Raw genomic sequence first — 17,376 nt, forward strand, 5'->3', positions numbered from 1 at the left:
AGCTTGACATTTTTAGTGTAGTTAGATAAAAGACTTTGCAGCAACTCTCTCTCTTTGATACTTCTGTAGACAGGCTTTCATATATTATATTACATTAATGTCTACTTTTTTTGTAAAAGAGACTGTTTTAAAATATATATATATATAAAAAAAAAATTTCTTCAATTTTCTTTTTTGCAGAATGCATGCTTTTTTCATACTTGTGCAGGCAACAAATATGTGGTAGTTGTCCTTATTAACAAACTACCCCCACTACCCACTTTGCATGACATTATCAATGGCATCACACATTACACTGCTGATGACATAAGCAATGGCATCACTAGTAGCATCACATATGATATATAGTATAATCTGCCCCATATAAACTCATTCTCCCCTTACATAAGCCACTGATCACCTTTTCATTCCCCCCTCCCTTATATGCAAGCATCTCCTCTTCCTCCCACCTCACACACAATCTCCTCTTCACACTACATACAACATGTTTCTTTACATCTCACTCTTTCTAATTCATCTTCTCAGCAACTTCTCTCTCATACCCTGCTCACCCTCTGAATCCCACTAACTCACACACACCAGCTTCTGTTCATCCCTTCAGCACTCCCTTCTCAAACACAGCCGCTTCCTCAACCTCTCTTCAAACCTCCCTGATATCCACTACCCTCCACACCCTCTCACACAGCTTCCTCCTGATTCTCTCTGTCTTATGCACAGCGTCCTCCACACCTCCTGTCTGTTACACACAGCCGCCTCCTTATCCTCTCACTGATTCTTCCTTACACACAGCCCTGCTTACCCTCTCAGCTCACTGTCCCTCATGTACCAGCTCCTTGCTCACCCTCTCAGTCACTCTCTCCCTTGCACAAAGCTTCCTCATCCCTTTCACTTGCATATAAACTCCCGCTCACCCTTCAACACCATACAAACACATTTATCTTGTGGCACGCCCATACTATTACAAAGTTAAAAAGGTGTTTATTTCAATTATATTATTATATATGCACAAACTGTATACACACACAATTTTCACTAGTAATGTTAATTATGATGTGTGATGTTGTCATTGATGTCAATGCTTCCAATGGGAGAGTGGAAGCAGTTAAATTTGTGTGGCATTTCCACATCGACTGAACAATACAAGACAATATGAAACGTACAGGCCTAGAACCTCAGTCTAGACAACAGCTCAGCATCAGCAAATGTTCTGTCTCTTTGTCACAGGTTCTACCTAGCAGGCCCATCACACACTATTTAACAAGGGGTAATTGCTAATTATCAGCTGCAGGTGAGTGAAGTCTAGATTGGGGGGAAAAACCTGCAACTTTATGCCTCATCCAAACTGTGGAGTGGATTACTGGCCCATAAAAAAACATTCATCCACCATATGTCTAGTCCATATCACTATAAGTACAAATAGATCAGTATACTGTGGTGCCAAGAAAATAGGTTCACAAAGGAGTTCTATATGACATTAAATGTTTGTTTTACGTTGTTAAATTAGTAGACAGTAGACTAATATTAAAAAAAAAAAAAATGTAATCTCTGAAAAGCATGACTGTACATTTTTTAACTTGTGAATATGGTCCCCGACTTGAAACAATACTACCCAAGGGAAACAATGATAAATAGACTGTTATATTTGCAAGTTCTAAGAGGGTGGAAAATAACCTTCAACCCTTTAACTGTCATGAAGTTCAGTCTGCAATTACATAATGTTTACATTTTCAAAAGCTGTCTTGGACAGAAAGCTCACAAATGGGGAATGGATCCATACAACTAGAATAGACATTTCCAAAGATGAACTAGCAATTACTAGGAACAGAAAGAAATGACAATGATTTATTATAAACACTGAAAGTCACCACCTGGCTTATCTAAATCAGTGTAAGAAGTAAATTGAATAATCTTGTAGTCGAGCACTAAAAGATGTTACTTTGACAAGACAAATATAGGATCAACACATAATTATCATTAGTTTAATCCAGTTAATGAGTCAGATGTGTTTCAGACAAAAACCTTAGGTCATTCAACTAACTGCAACAAAAATGCAAACAATTGCCTTGCAATAAAGGGATATCTATCTACTATGAGTGAGATCAATATACTTAACAGACAACGTTAAAAAATCATTGCATTATCAGTTAAGTCAAAAACAACAAGTAAAAATAGATGATTTCTTTTATCTCTTGAAAAAGAGAGTTTATACTGTTGAAACATGTAGAGATTTGATTGAAATGAGTTGTGACTTTATTGAAGATCTTTTATCAAATTGATTCCTGCTTTTGAGTTCTTCAATTAATATATATCTGTGAGTATATTCCATTTAGTGGTTCTGGTGATCTTTACGTTCTACACAATCTGTGGGCTCTTCTTTTCAGAGTGTCTTTTTGAAAGAACGACTGGAAAGCTACGTGGTGGTCCCTGGAAGTGGTTAGTGCCACTGTATTTACGTGTAAAGACAACAACTGTAATCCCCTATGTTTTTTTTTAATGCAAGCATAATGTTTTATTATATTTAAAAGCTGTTTTATGGTTTATATATATATATATTTTTTTTTTTTTAAATATTTTTATTGAGGTTCTTTTTCAAGCATACAAATAGCAAATGTTAGGACACCATACATTATAATGACAAAGTACGCATCAAATACAGTCATTAAGCACTGTTCAAACAGTATACCCACCATGAGATCTATGCGGCCACTCTTGGGCCACAAATATGTTATCGACATACTGTAAGGTGGGTAAACAATGATGTGACAGGGCCTCTCATGGACCCTAAATGAAGAACCTCTTTTTAACTTTTTTAGAACTATAACTTCCTTGGAACAGATTAGGTGTTTAGAATATATCAAATGTACATAAAACAATATAATATATAATATGACATCAAACTCCTATAGTAGTAAGTAAAAGATATAATGAGAGAAGCACCTCAATAGAGGCAACCCAAAGCTATGTTGAAAGTATATGTATAGGTGGCAGGTGAGAATAATCTGTCATGCTGTTTTAGGTGATCATACAGATTCAGTGTTTTGGTATTATGTAGGAGTGAAAATTTAGGAAGTAATAAAATAACAGTAACTAGGATGCGGTATATACGAGACAAACCGCCTATTGAGCCCCTCCAAAATGGAGGGTACATTATTGGGGGGGGGGGGGGAGGTGGTGGTTTAGTTATGTTAAGTTGAGTTTAGGCAAGTCACAAGAAGGTACTGTAAGGTAGGGGGGAGGCGATGGAAAAGTAATGATAATCAAGATATATGGGTGTGGTGCTAAATCTTTGGTGAGAATTTCAGGGGCAGATGGGTTGTTAGTAGACAAACAGGAACAGGTCAATTATATAATAGGTCTATGCTATCTCCTGCCTAAGAAGCTTAGGGAACCTAAGGTTATAGCTTCAACACTGGGTAAGCCGTTATTCTATAGTACTATTAAGAGGGAGACTATACGTATAAGCACAATTTAGAGAAAGCTTACACTATATGGGGGTGAGAGTGGTGATCTAAACGTGGGGAGTAGTATACACCGATAGTGGCACTTCCATATAGAGACAAGACGGCCCAATATGTAATGTATAATATTAGATAACAATGGTACAGGTCCAGCCTGCGCTAGAGCCGAATGATACTAGAGTATATAAGTAAACACAACATTTAGTGAAATACTTGGACTAGGCAGCTACAAACATGGCAATCTCACTGTTATGTCATTAGTTGAATAATACTGAAAATGTGAAGATGAAATGCGCAAAAGGTAGGTCTATCCTGTCAGAGAAAATAAGATCATATGTGATAACCATTAGGCATGTATTAAGATTACCATATCTATCACCAGCCAGTGCCCTTCTAGACACCACTCTCAAAAATATAAGATAGTAACTGTAAATACCAATAACAGTCAGTTTTAAGAGGAAACATCTAACAGTTTTTACACAAGCATCTGGGGGTGCATAAGATATGTGAGTTTCAAGTTTGCTTCTTTCCATCACATGGATTGAGGAGTTCAAGCCAAACCAAAGCCTGTATATATAGTGTGGCGTTAACCCCACCTCTACATTGAAAAGAGCACCATGAAGCAGTCTGGATTATTATGGGGTGATCTATGTATGCTCCCCTACTATAGTAAAAAGGCTGCAGTTTTCCTACTGGTATAGCTAGACCTTGTTGGCTAGGTAGGGCCCTATACCCAGCTCAAGTGTAGCATATCAATAAATAGGTAGCGTCTGACTGATGGAGGACAGCAGACAGTATAATCTATATGGGTCAAGTGGAGTTAAATGCATAACAAATTGTGAGACAGGCGTCTCCTATATATACAATATAAGGGTAGAAAAATGAGTATGAACTCAGTTGCAGTGAAACGATTGCAAGTATGGCTGCGAAGCTCTCATGTACTTTTGCTATCTAGGCATAACAATCTATGTAGAGCGCTCTCCTCTAGCAAAACATAGATAAGGCCTATTAGACCTGACATATAGACAGGGTAACACACCAATCAGGAAAATATATAGTTCCCATCTCAGTTAAACTGCAGCCTCTAAAAGTGTATCCAAATATTATATATAACCTCAGCAGTACATGCAATATAAACTTTTATATCAGCCTCATATTAACCTAGACATTGTTTGTAAAGCCTACAAAAGTTAAAATGAATAAAAGGACCTAATAACTAGGAATAGAAAAGCAAAGATTATTAGATCAGCTATATCTATTTAGGCATTCAAAATGACATGAAATCTGTGTAATTACACTATCGGAGCAGATTGAAATCCTAAGCTATAAATATAGAGAGGGATCAAACCCTCTACTGCAGGGTATATAGCATAAGTAGTAAAATGGCATACAGAATGTAATTAACAACTTTAAAGCAATGTAAATTAAGCAGACCCAGCTTATGCCTAACTGCAACCACCCGCAACTCTGTCATTAACCAAGCACTGAAGCCAGGATCATAGGAAATATGAGTGCAGGAATATGTCCTCATAGAGAGCTAGTCTAGAAATTTGTGACTCCCTTTTGTAAATTCACACTGCCTTTTCCGTTATGTAACTTTTAAAACATTTAACTTGGGTGCAAAATGAACTAATGTGTTCTATATACGATCCAAAGTTTAATAGTGAGAAAAATGTAAAGAGTTTCTCCCCAAGTATCCTGCTACCATCAGCCTGATGGAATGAAGTCACTGAGAGAAAGTCCAATCTCTTCCCGGGACTATCCTATGCCGCGCCTGTGGTCAGCTTGTCGAGAGAGTAGTAAGGGATAGTAATACATCAGTTGCCGGGACGATGAATGTCCAGCTTCGCTCAAGCACAGCCTCACAGAATGTCCGTTATCAGGAGAAGCCTGAACATAGCGCTTCGCTTTTATGCTCCATACATGCAAAACTCTGACCGTGGCTTGATCCAGCTGATCCCCGACAGAGTGAGCAAGTGTGCTAGTATGAGGGAAAGACGGACTGCTGAGCATCACACCCGCTGCCACCTCTGAAGCGTTATTCTGTGTGTCTAGTAGTGTCTCCATTGATTCTTTTAACTGTACCCCCTGGTAGTTGTCAATACTCTCTGGGACAGTATCTATCTCAGGTGAGGCTGGTCCGATATCCATCTGATTCTGTGGAGAAGAGCCAAGTGCTACATCCATAGAGTTTAGGAGTCTCGCATGATGGATGTCCAATAAATCGGCCAACACTGTGAGAAAAGTGGAAGGCTCCATCCCCTACTATGTGCTTGATAGATGGTAATACAAGTGTAGTGTCCAGCTCTGAACAAATAACAGCATCAGGTCAGCATAGTGTCTGGAAGTGTTGTGGCGCAGTTAAAACAAAAACCGCCATTTTATGTTTGCATACCTGGGGAGTTCATACGATGACCAGGTCATTGCACCGTAGCCCAAGACTATCTTCAGAGTTGAAAGCTCCGTATAGCTAGCAGATTTAGTTGTTGGTCTATCAACTTTTCATGCTCATTACACTCTATAGTTATATATTTTTTGGTTCTTTTGTAGTCATACTTGCGCAGAGCTATGCACTGAAGCAGCCATCTCTGTCGGCTCCTCATGGTTTATATATTTAATTAAAACTTTTAACTATTCATGCGCTGTCTCTTTAATTTATAAAGTGGTTTTATTTTTTTGTTAGAAAGCTGCATTTATATTTATATGTAATTATTAGTTTTTTTGTATAATTACCTTCTCTTTTTATAGTATAAGAGATCTAATTTTATTTTTTGAGAACTAGATTTCAGTGTCTCTAAAGCACAGCCACCCCCCCCCTTAAATTTGAAATGCACAAAAGCCAAGAAATTAATGGAATCTTAAAGTAAAGCATTCACCATAAAATGTCACATCACAGTGTTTAACCTGTTGTTGAATAATGAAAAAAGCCATGGTTAATGACTGGACTACAACTGGCAATATTTCAATAGTAGTGCCTTCTCAATATCATTCAAAGATTGAAAATAAAATCCATTTATAAGTAACAAGGCCAAATGTATCACTCTTAAAATTCATTGAACTTCATTTGGCAGCAGAATATAACAATATAAAATGTATTTCATACGTTTTCCAATGTCACATGAGAAAAAGACTGAACCATGAATAATCCAATGTACCATGAATGTGTTCTTCTACAGAGACTTGGACTCTGTACTCTTATCTCAAATAAAACACCAGTAGTATGTTTCTTTTTTCCAGTCATAAATGAGGTTTTAACTACCCAATGAAATTTTTTTCATTATGGTTTAGATTCAATGAACATTGTGAGCCAAAAATGTTTTACTGAAAAGCATCTTGTTTAGTACTCACTGTTTGCAACAAAGGTTCACTAAGTCTTATTATTTTTCTATTGGAATATTTGCTATAGTTTTGTCCCACTATAAACTGCAATTCTAAAATAAGATATTAAGTGTATGGTAGTCTAGATAAATCAGAAGAAAAAAAATGTCTAAACACATACAGGAAACAAACTTTACACTAGATGTAACTCATGCAAGTTCTAATTCCCACAGAGACAACTAAATATTTCAGCATTACAGCATTATAATTGGACATGTTGGTTCTAATCATCCATTGAAAGGAATCTAATTATACTATACTTTAATCCATTTGTATATGCTTATGGACTTCAGTGAAGATGGCAAATTCATGTTCATTGCTTCTTAGTTCCTAGAAGTAGCTGTGATTCCCAATTAGATAAGGGGAAGAATAAAACAATGGGATATAAATTCTAGTTTTAATATGGGCCACATGTGCCAGAAGTTTGCATTACAGGAAAAAGGAGCACAATAAATAATTAAGGTATACTGCAGATGTTTTTACTATGCAAAATTAAACATATTACAAACTCTGACGGCTAGATTTAGAGTTTGGCGGCCAAAGGGGTGCGTTAGCTACGCGTGCTTTTTCCCCCCCGCACCTTTTAAACAACGCTGGTATTTAGAGTTCACAGAATGGCTGGGTTTTCAGTGCGTTAGGCTCCAAAAAGGGAGCGAAGAGCATAATTTAACGCCACTGCAACTATAGATACCAGCGGTGCTTACGGACGCGGCCAGCTTCAAAAACGTTCCGATCAGCCAATAGAATGCGAGCTCAATCTGATTGGCTGATCGGATCAGCCAATCGGATTGAACTTGATTCTGATTGGCTGATTCCATCAGCCAATCAGAATTTTCCTACCTTAATTCCGATTGGCTGATAGAATCCTATCAGCCAATCGGAATTCGAGGGACGCCATCTTGGATGACGTCCCTTAAAGGAACCGTCATTCATCGGGAAGTCGTCGGAAGAAGAAGATGGGTCCGCGGTGGAGGTCTTCAAGATGGAGCCGGTCCTCATCGGATGAAGATAGAAGATGCCGCTTGGAAGAAGATGGTTGCCGGTCCGGATCTACTCTTCTTCCCGGATAGGATGAAGACTTTGGAGCCTCTTCTTCTTCAGATGTCGGATGATGGATGTCTAGCCCCCGCTTGGGCTTGGATGAAGATTTCGGAGCCTGGAACGATCGGTGATACCTGGCATGGTGAAGACAAGGTAGGAAGATCTTCAGGGGCTTAGTGTTAGGTTTATTTAAGGGGGGTTTGGGTTAGATTAGGGGTATGTGGGTGGTGGGTTGTAATGTTGGGGGGGTATTGTATGTTTTTTTTTACAGGCAAAAGAGCTGAATTCTTTGGGGCATGCCCCGCAAAGGGCCCTTTTAAGGGCTGGTAAGGTAAAAGAGCTAAACGTTTGTAATTTAGAATAGGGTAGGGCATTTTTTTATTTTGGGGGTCTTTGTTATTTTATTAGGGGGCTTAGAGTAGGTGTAATTAGTTTAAAATTGTTGTAATTTTTTCTAATGTTTGTAAATATTTTTTTATTTTTTGTAACTTAGTTCTTTTTTATTTTTTGTACTTTAGTTAGTTTATTTAATTGTATTTATTAGTAGGAATTGTATTTAATTTATTTATTGATAGTGTAGTGTTAGGTTTAATTGTAGATAATTGTAAGTAGTTTATTTAATTTATTTATTGATAGTGTAGTGTTAGGTTTAATTGTAACTTAGGTTAGGATTTATTTTACAGGTAATTTTGTAATTATTTTAACTAGGTAGCTATTAAATAGTTGTTAACTATTTAATAGCTATTGTACCTGGTTAAAATAATTACAAAGTTGCCTGTAAAATAAATATTAATCCTAAAATAGCTAAGATATAATTATAATTTATATTGTAGCTATATTAGGATTTATTTTACAGGTAAGTATTTAGATTTAAATAGGAATAATTTATTTAATAAGACTTAATTTATTTAGTTAGATAAAAATTATATTTAACTTAGGGGGGTGTTCGTGTTAGGGTTAGAATTAGCTTAAGGGGTTAAACAATTTATTAGAGTAGCAGTGAGCTCCGATCGGCAGATTAGGGGTTAATACTTGAAGTTAGCTGTCGGCGATGTTAGGGAGGGCAGATTAGGGGTTAATACTATTTATTATAGGGTTATTGAGGCGGGAGTGAGGCAGATTAGGGGTTAATAACTTTATTATAGTAGCGGTGCGGTCCGCTCAGCAGATTAGGGGTTAATAAGTGTAGGCAGGTGGAGGCAACGGTGAGGGGGGCAGATTAGGGGTTAATAAATATAATATAGGGGTCGGCGGGGTTAGGGGCAGCAGATTAGGGGTTCATAGGGATAACGTAGGTGGCAGCGGCGTGCGGTCGGCAGATTAGGGGTTAAAATTTTTTAATAGAGTGGCGGCGATGTGGGGGGACCTCGGTTTAGGTGTACATAGGTAGTTTATGGGTGTTAGTGTACTTTAGAGCACAGTAGTTAGGAGCTTTATGAACCGGCGTTAGCCCAGAAAGCTCTTAACTACTGACTTTTTTCTGCGTCTGGAGTTTTGTCGTTAGATTTCTAACGCTCACTTCAGCCACGACTCTAAATACCGGCGTTAGAAAGATCCCATTGAAAAGATAGGATACGCAATTGACGTAAGGGGATCTGCGGTATGGAAAAGTCGCGGCTGCAAAGTGAGCATTAGACCCTTTAATGACTGGCTCCAAATACCAGAGGGCGGTAAAAACCAGCGTTAGGAGCCTCTAACGCTGGTTTTGACGGCTAACGCCAAACTCTAAATCTAGGCCATAGTCTTTATATCCATTTAATATGCAGTATAGTTTGTAAGGTTTTAACTAATGCTCCTGTGCAGAACAATACATATTCTTAGGTCACTGTCCTCCAGTAAAGCTGTTGGGAGTCTTTGTTCTCACACAGTAAGCTTCTATACCACAGGCCAGCTGTGTACACTTCCTGTTAGTTTTCCAATCAAATGGCTTGATTACAAGTGGCACGCTATTGTAAGCACGGAACGCAATAAGCAATATCACGATCGCAGTAACTTGCATTCGTATTACAAGTTTAAAGTAAACGGGTGCACTTGAACGCAAACTTTGCGCTCATCGGGTTAGCTTGAGTGAAGACCTTGTGTAAACTGTAAGGGGGCGATTTATCGCGTCCCGAATGGGGCCTTATACCCGTTAACTAGAACTGCTTGTGCAATGGTAAATGCCAACAGCGTATGCTGTCGGCATTTATCGATGTCTGCCGGACATGATTCGCTACAGTGGATCATGTCCGCCAGACACTTGATAAATCGGCCCCGAAGGGTTAAAAAAATGTGCACCAAACACATCAAAAACACATTAAAATAAAATGTTATACTCATATATACAATTTCTGATAAAAAAAATATGCATATAAATATAGGTGGCCCTCGGTTTACAATGGTTCAATTTGCGCCGATTCAGAATAACGCCCTTTTTTCAGTCATGTGACTGCTATTGAAAAGCATTAACTGCTATTGAAAGCATTAGCACATGCATACATTAAAATAGTCAGTAGGTGGAGCTGTCTGCTTGTGTTGCAGCAAACACATGCAAAGCCAAGCAAGCCAGAAGTGATCAATGGATCAGCTTTCAAAGGAAAAAGGCAAGTAAAAAACATTTTTGTTCATTAAACTTAGTTTGATGATGATACAGTATGTTGTGTGATTATTTTGTTTTTGTTCATTAAACTCAGATTGATGATGATACAGTCTGTGTTTTTGTGATAATTTTATTAGGTGCGGTATAGCAAATGTTTTTGTTTATTAAACTTAGTTTGATGATGATAGAATCTATTTTATTAGGTTAATAATGCTGTTTCGCATTTAAAGTCTTCATTTCAAAGCTTTAAAAATAATGTATTAGGTGTTATGTCAATTTTGAGAGGGGCCTGGAACCTAACTCCCTCACTTCCCATTGACTTACATTATAAACTGGATTTCGATTTACAACCATTCCTTTTGGAACCTAACCCCGGAATAAACTGAGGGCTACCTGTATTAATAAAAAGATTTATAAGGGTTAAAAGGTATATGGTATATGACACAGTGTTTGGAAAGGGCTATAATGTGTGTGTGTATATATATATATATATATATATATATATATATATAGAGAGAGAGAGAGAGAGAGAGAGAGAGAGAGAGAGAGAGAGAGAGAGAGAGAGAGATTAGAAACAAAAAACGATCCAAGGGCAAGTTAAAAACAAGTACTTTATTCTTCAAAAAGTTAAAATATCCAGGAGAGTCCAAGATACATGTCAGTATAGCATCACAGGCAAACTGAAGGCTACTGTTATGGACTCTGTTATGTTATTTTGCTATCTGCACAGTGACTGTCACCGCTTTTGATTAGTAATTTAGCACTTCACAGTGCTGATATTTACTGCACGAGTAAGCATCTAGTCTAAGGACTGTATAAATCGATCGCCTCATTATTCAGTGAATCCCTTCCTTGAACTGTGTATATATATATATATATAAAACCTTTTTCTTCTAAGTGAAGAACATTGGAATGTAAAATATTCATAACTACCTTCGGCTTTAGCACTGTAGGTCTTACGCAGTATCGGGTTAGCCCGCGAGCTATAAGTATTAGGTTTTTTTGATCTAAATAATAATATACAGCATAAATCTTCCATGCAGCTTATACCTAATAATAATTCACCATGATTTACGTTAAGTTAAAATGGTACAACCTTGTATAGTGAGTTAGAAAGCAGTACACCATGCCCCTATTTAAAGGGATATGAAGCTCTAATTAAATGCTAGATATAATTCTGTTTTCAAAGAAAAAACTGTGGATGTGTTTTTCTAAAATTATATTAGTTGTTTAACTATTAAAGAAATATGTGTAAACTGTCAATTTCTATTATTATAAGTGCACCCATGTTAAAAACTGGGGGCAATACAAAATTATTGTATAGGGGTGCATGTGTAAATCGAGAGGGCTGATTGGCCAACAGTACCAATTAAGTATCATCTCTGAATTTAGGTGTGATAGTTTTATAGCCGTATACATAAACACTTGAGCTTTTTTTTTTTTTTTTTTTTTTTAAATGCAAAACTTTATTGGATGAAAGAAAATTAAAGATACAAATGCCAATAAAAGAAAATTACAGTTGAATCAGAGGACAATAACAATGTGCGACATAGAGTAAATGGTCCCTTGAAAGTTCTATTATAAGTCATAGTCTTTAGTGTCCATTTTACTGTGGGGGCATTCCAAAGTGCATTAGTGTCCTCTTGTTTATAGTAGTAGGGGTGACTTTCCCCTCCTCTGATAAAGCAGATGCAATTTATACCTGTTTTGCAGTAATTTTAAACATTTTCTTATATGATATGATATGTTATGATCTATAGTCCAGATTTAGTAGAGAGGGGGGAAGGGGGGGGGGGAAAGAGAAAGATAAGATAGGAAAGTAGGGGAGGGAAGGAGGAGGGAGAGGGGAAGGAAGAAAGGGTTCCATCGTTAAGAGAGGAGAGGGGAGAGGGTGGGGGGGGGTAGGAAATTGGAAGGCAGGAGTGGAGAGGAGGGGGGGGGGAGGGAGAGGAAAGGGGGTATTAGCACCATAAGATGGGGGGGGGGTAGATCCACGCCCAGGCCTGGGGTTCCTAGACTGCACGAACATGGGAGGGTATTCAGAGTGTTAGGCGTTACCTTCTAATGTTAGAGGGGGTTATCTTTCCAAGTCAGGCTCATCAATTCGTGGACATCTAGTTTCCCTACTTTGAAGTAGTGATACCTTTCTAATTGTAGTTGTGTGGTAACACATTGTTCCCATTCAAGAAGGGTAGGGACTTTTTCTGACTTCCAGCCCTTTGGTATCAGTGATTTTGCTCCATTCAACATTATAATGAAGAGGGATCTGTCTTGCCAGCTTTTGAATTTAGGGAGATCAATATATAGTAGTAGCGAGGGGTTTGGGCAGATATTGAGATTCAGTTTTTTGTTGATCTCTTCAAAGACCTCTCGCCAATAATTTGTCAATTTGGGGCAGTTCCACCACACGTGAAGCATGGTCCCCTCTCCTCCACATTCCCTCCAGCACCTCCCCGACGAGTTAGGGTAAATTTTCTTAATTCGTTTTGGGGTCAAGTACCACCTGCTCAAGAACTTATATTGTGACTCTTGTGTTCTGGCTGAGACCGAGCAGCTTTTTGTCAAATTAAAGACTTTATGCCATTGTTTAAGGTCAAATTCCTGCCCCAGCTCCCTGTGTCAACTCTGTACATAAGGGGGTAGGTTTTGTAAGCCGTTGTACTGAAGCATGTTATACAGGCGTGAGATTATATGTTTTGTCGGACAGGCTAAAGTGCAGAGCGTTTCAAAGGGTGTGGGCTGCCTGAGAATCGACGTTTTGTGTCTGTGTGTCATAATATAGTGAGAGATTTGGGCACAGTGAAACCAGGAGGAGAAAAGGTCAGCGTCCCAGTCTCTAAGTTCCTGTTGTGATTTTAGTTTGTTGTTTGTGGTTACACCGAAGAGGGAGAGTCTGTTTAGTGGCAGAGCTCTTTTGGTTCCTCCCGTAATGGGGGGTATGTTTATATCTGGATTGTCCTTGAGAGGAACTAGAGGTGAAACAGGCGAGGAGATATGAGTCAGAGTGGCCAATATCTTATCCCAATTTTGGAGAGTTTCACCTATCAATGGGTAAGATGATATTTGTGGGGGCGGTGTTTCTGAGGGAGCCACGCAAGGGAGCCTACATTGTGGCACTGTAGTATATCTACATCAATTCCCACCCATGCTTTATGTGTTAAGTTCTGGCACCACTCCACGATCCGCTGAAGTGTGATGGCTTGACCATATAAGTGTAGGTTAGGGAGGCCAATGCCCCCTGTTGTTCGGGGTCTATACAAGGTGTTTTTATTAATTCTAGGTTTGATTCCCTGCCAAATAAACTCCTCCATCGCCTTTTGTATATGGTGTAAATGTAAGGAGGATGGGGGGACGGGGACCGTTTGCTGAATGTACAGAATCCTTGGCAAGACATTCATCTTAACCAGGTGTATCCGAACCATCCATGAGATGGGTTTTTTCCTCCATCCTGATTGGTCTGCAATTATATCCTCTTTAATTTTTTTTATAGTTGGCGGCTACAATGTCAGTCAGAGTTGGTTTAATGATGACTCCCAAGTATATAAGTTCTTTGTGTACTATTCTGAATGGGCATGTGCTAGATATTTTATTGAAATGTTCCCGGGATTCGTTAGTATTAAGGAGTTCCGACTTAGTGAGGTTTAAGTGAAAATTTGAGACATTACTATATAATTTAATTTCTCTTAGGACTTCTGGCAGGGAGTGCAATGTATTGGTAAGAGTGAGGAGTATGTCGTTGGCGTACATTGCCAACTTGTGCTGAGTATCATGGATCTTGATTCCAGAGATAGAGGGGTTTGCCCTAATCCTATTAGCTAAGGGTTCTATAGAAATGGCAAACAGAACCGGGGAAAGCGGACATCCCTGCCTTGTTCCGTTTGTTATGTGGAATGGGTCCGACAGTACACTATTTACATAAACCTTAGCGTTAGGTGAAGAATATAGTGACATCACTCGTTTAATGAGAATGGGGCCGAAGTTCATTTTTTAAGGGTAGAAAGCATGAATGACCAATTAACTCGGTCAAACGCTTTCTCCGCGTCTGTCGAGAGTAAAGTAAGGGGAGTAGATGTTATATTTGCATGTGAGATCAGTTGTAACACTTTGAGGGTGTTGTCTCTTGCTTCTCTGTTTGGAATAAAGCCCACTTGGTCTGTAGAAATGAGCTGGGGCAAGATTCTATTAATTCTGTTGGCGATTAATTTAGCTAGAATCTTAATATCGGAGTTTAATAAGGATATTGGTCGGAAATTCTCTGGTTTTGTAGGAGGTTTTCCAGGTTTGGGAAGTACAACAATGTGTGCTTCTAGCATACTACTCGGGAGGGTGGCAGTATCATGTACTGTGTTAAAAATCTTTAGTAAGTGGGGGGCTAATATGTTAGAGAATTTTTTATAGTACTTGGGGCTTAGGCCATCAGGGCCTGGGCTTTTACCCGTAGGTAAGTCTTTTATAGTCTTGAGTATTTCGGTAAGAATGAAGGGCTCGTCTAGTGAGATTTTGTCTTCGTCAGTAAGTTGGGGAAGAGTAGTTTCTGATAGGTAGCTGTGTATTTGGGGGGGGGGTCGTTCTCTGGTGGCACGATGCCCGCCGTGTTTGTAGGGCTTGAGGCCAGGTTATATAGCGTATTATAATAGTCCAAAAAGGCATTTGCTATATTTTTCGCGTCTCGGTGAACAGTGCCCTTTGAGTCATTAATCTCGTGGACGTATGACTTAGTCTTCCTGCGTGCTATAGCTCTAGCGAGCAATTTTACCCGCCTTATCACCCTGTTCGAAGAATTTTTGTTTAGTTAGAAGTGCTTTTTTTTAATATTATTCTTGCAGGTGGTCTAGCAGGTTAGTTTTAGTCTGTTCTAAGTTAGCCTGGGTGATAAGATTAGTGGGGTCGTCTTTGTGTTGCTGTTCAAGTTGTGATAACAAAGTCACTAAGTTTTGTAGTTTTTCTCTATTAAGTCTGTTGTGTCTAGCTCTTATCTTAATAAGGTGCCCACGGATCACACACTTGTGGGCCTCCCATATGGTAGTCAGGGGAATGCACTCTGTCAAATTGTGGTGGAAGTATTCCTGGAGTGAGGTAGTAAGATCAGTAATGTTAATGGGGTTATCTAACAGGGTGTCGTCTAATCACCACATATGAGCTGAGATGGGAGCTTCCGGCCAGAGGAGTGTGCAGGTGACAGGGGCATGGCCAGAGGAGTGTGCAGGTGACAGGGGCATGGTCCTACCATGTAATGTTATGTATAGCACTATCTGTTACTGTGGTTAGGCCTGTGGTGTCTGTGAAGATGTAGTCTATTCTGGTGTACAAATTATGGGGATGTGAGTAGAAAGTATAATCCTTGCTATTTGGATTAGTTATACGCCAAACATCGTGAACCACCAGGTCTTTCATAAGGCGGTTTATCTGTTTAAGTGTCTTAGGGGAGGTGCTGGAGTAGCCACTGGAAGTGTCCAGAGCGGGGTTCATGGGAACATTAAAATCCCCTCCCATGAATAGAACACCTTTTTGAAGTTCTAGTATCTTTTGTGACACTTTGTTGAGGAAGGAAGCCTGCGCTGTGTTAGGAGAATATATATTAGCCAATGTAATAGGTCTGTTGTATAGGAGGCCCACAGTAATGATATATCGCCCTTCAGGGTCTCTTTCTATGTGTGTGGGACTAAATGAGATTTTTGCGTGGAGCAAAATACCCACACCTGCTTTTTTGGTTGAGCCTGACGCAAAATAAGCCTGTGAATAGTGCTTTTGGAACCACTTGGGTTCATGGCCCTTTTTAAAATGTGTCTCCTGAAGGAAGATCATGCCCCCCCCCATCCTTTGTACGTCATTGAGTATTATAGACCTTTTGCCGGGGCTATTGAGGTGTTGATCGTGATCAGCTCAATCCCGCGGGGTTGAGAGTGTTTTTTATATTTTGACATTGTGTAAGGGGAGGGGTGGGGGGGAGGGGAAGGGAATGGGTAGAAGGGAAAAAAGAAGGGGAAGGGAAGGCAGGAAAGGGCTAGGCTATGTAAGGTGCACAAAGATGGGAGGAAAAAGAGTAGAGAACTTTATCTGGACTGAAAGGTGAGAACAAAAAGTTTAACAATCAATACAAAATATAACAATAACAATATTATGAAACAAGATCACTAGGGGAAGTGTCCCTAGTCTAATGCCTTAGATATATACATTTTGATTCGCGTTGTGTGTTTGGTGGGTACTTACTTGTTTGTGACTGTAATTTTAGTTGCGGCAGTCTGTAAGGTGTTGAGGTGGGTGATTGTATAGCTATAGTATGATGTGGGTCTAGGGTCTAAGCTATGTGTTTGAGTACGTTTAATTGATATGAAGAAAGGTGGTAGGTTTTGTGTAGTTATTGCTTTCCTTTGATTTATTGTGGATTGTAGTTAGGGTTGGTCTTATTATAAAGTTGTTGCATGTTTTGTTAGAATTAAATAGTGTGGGAATGGTATCTTTTGTACACTTAAAAACAAAATGTAAAGTCTAACATACTAAACTAAAAATAACATTTATTCCTCAAACACTTAACTGCAGAACGGTAAGATTAGTCTGTAGGCTTAGGGGCATTGGAGAGTCTTACCCCACCAGCTTCTCAAGAAGACCCACATCAACCAGGGAGAGACCCCCTGTTTAACCAGTGCCATCCGGCCTGGTAAGTTCACCTGATTGGTATGAATGAACAGGTTCCACAAGATCTACTTCAAGTTGGGTTCTGCGGAGTTGCAGCTCTAGCCATTGTGGGGTTTTCTTGCAGGTGGGCTAGTGACGCCGGTAGCTGAATCTTTAGGTTTTTGTTGAATGTTGGGAGGTCCGAAAATGACCGGAGTACTGTAGATATGTTGTCTTTTGTGGCTATGATGCAGGTTGGGAACCCCCATCTATAGGGGATGTTGTTCTCTCTAAGGGCCATCGTGA

The 17,376-nt window shown here is 39.1% G+C and overlaps 1 protein-coding gene across 1 annotated transcript in view; it reads right to left on the reverse strand.

The window, feature by feature from the left end:
- The window catches only part of METTL25 (methyltransferase like 25), a gene marked incomplete in the record, with an annotated part of 826,773 nt that overhangs the window by 75,809 nt on the left and 733,588 nt on the right, over window positions 1-17,376 (reverse strand).

Source organism: Bombina bombina, chromosome 6 (genome assembly GCF_027579735.1).
Source record: "Bombina bombina isolate aBomBom1 chromosome 6, aBomBom1.pri, whole genome shotgun sequence".
Lineage (NCBI taxonomy): Eukaryota > Metazoa > Chordata > Amphibia > Anura > Bombinatoridae > Bombina > Bombina bombina.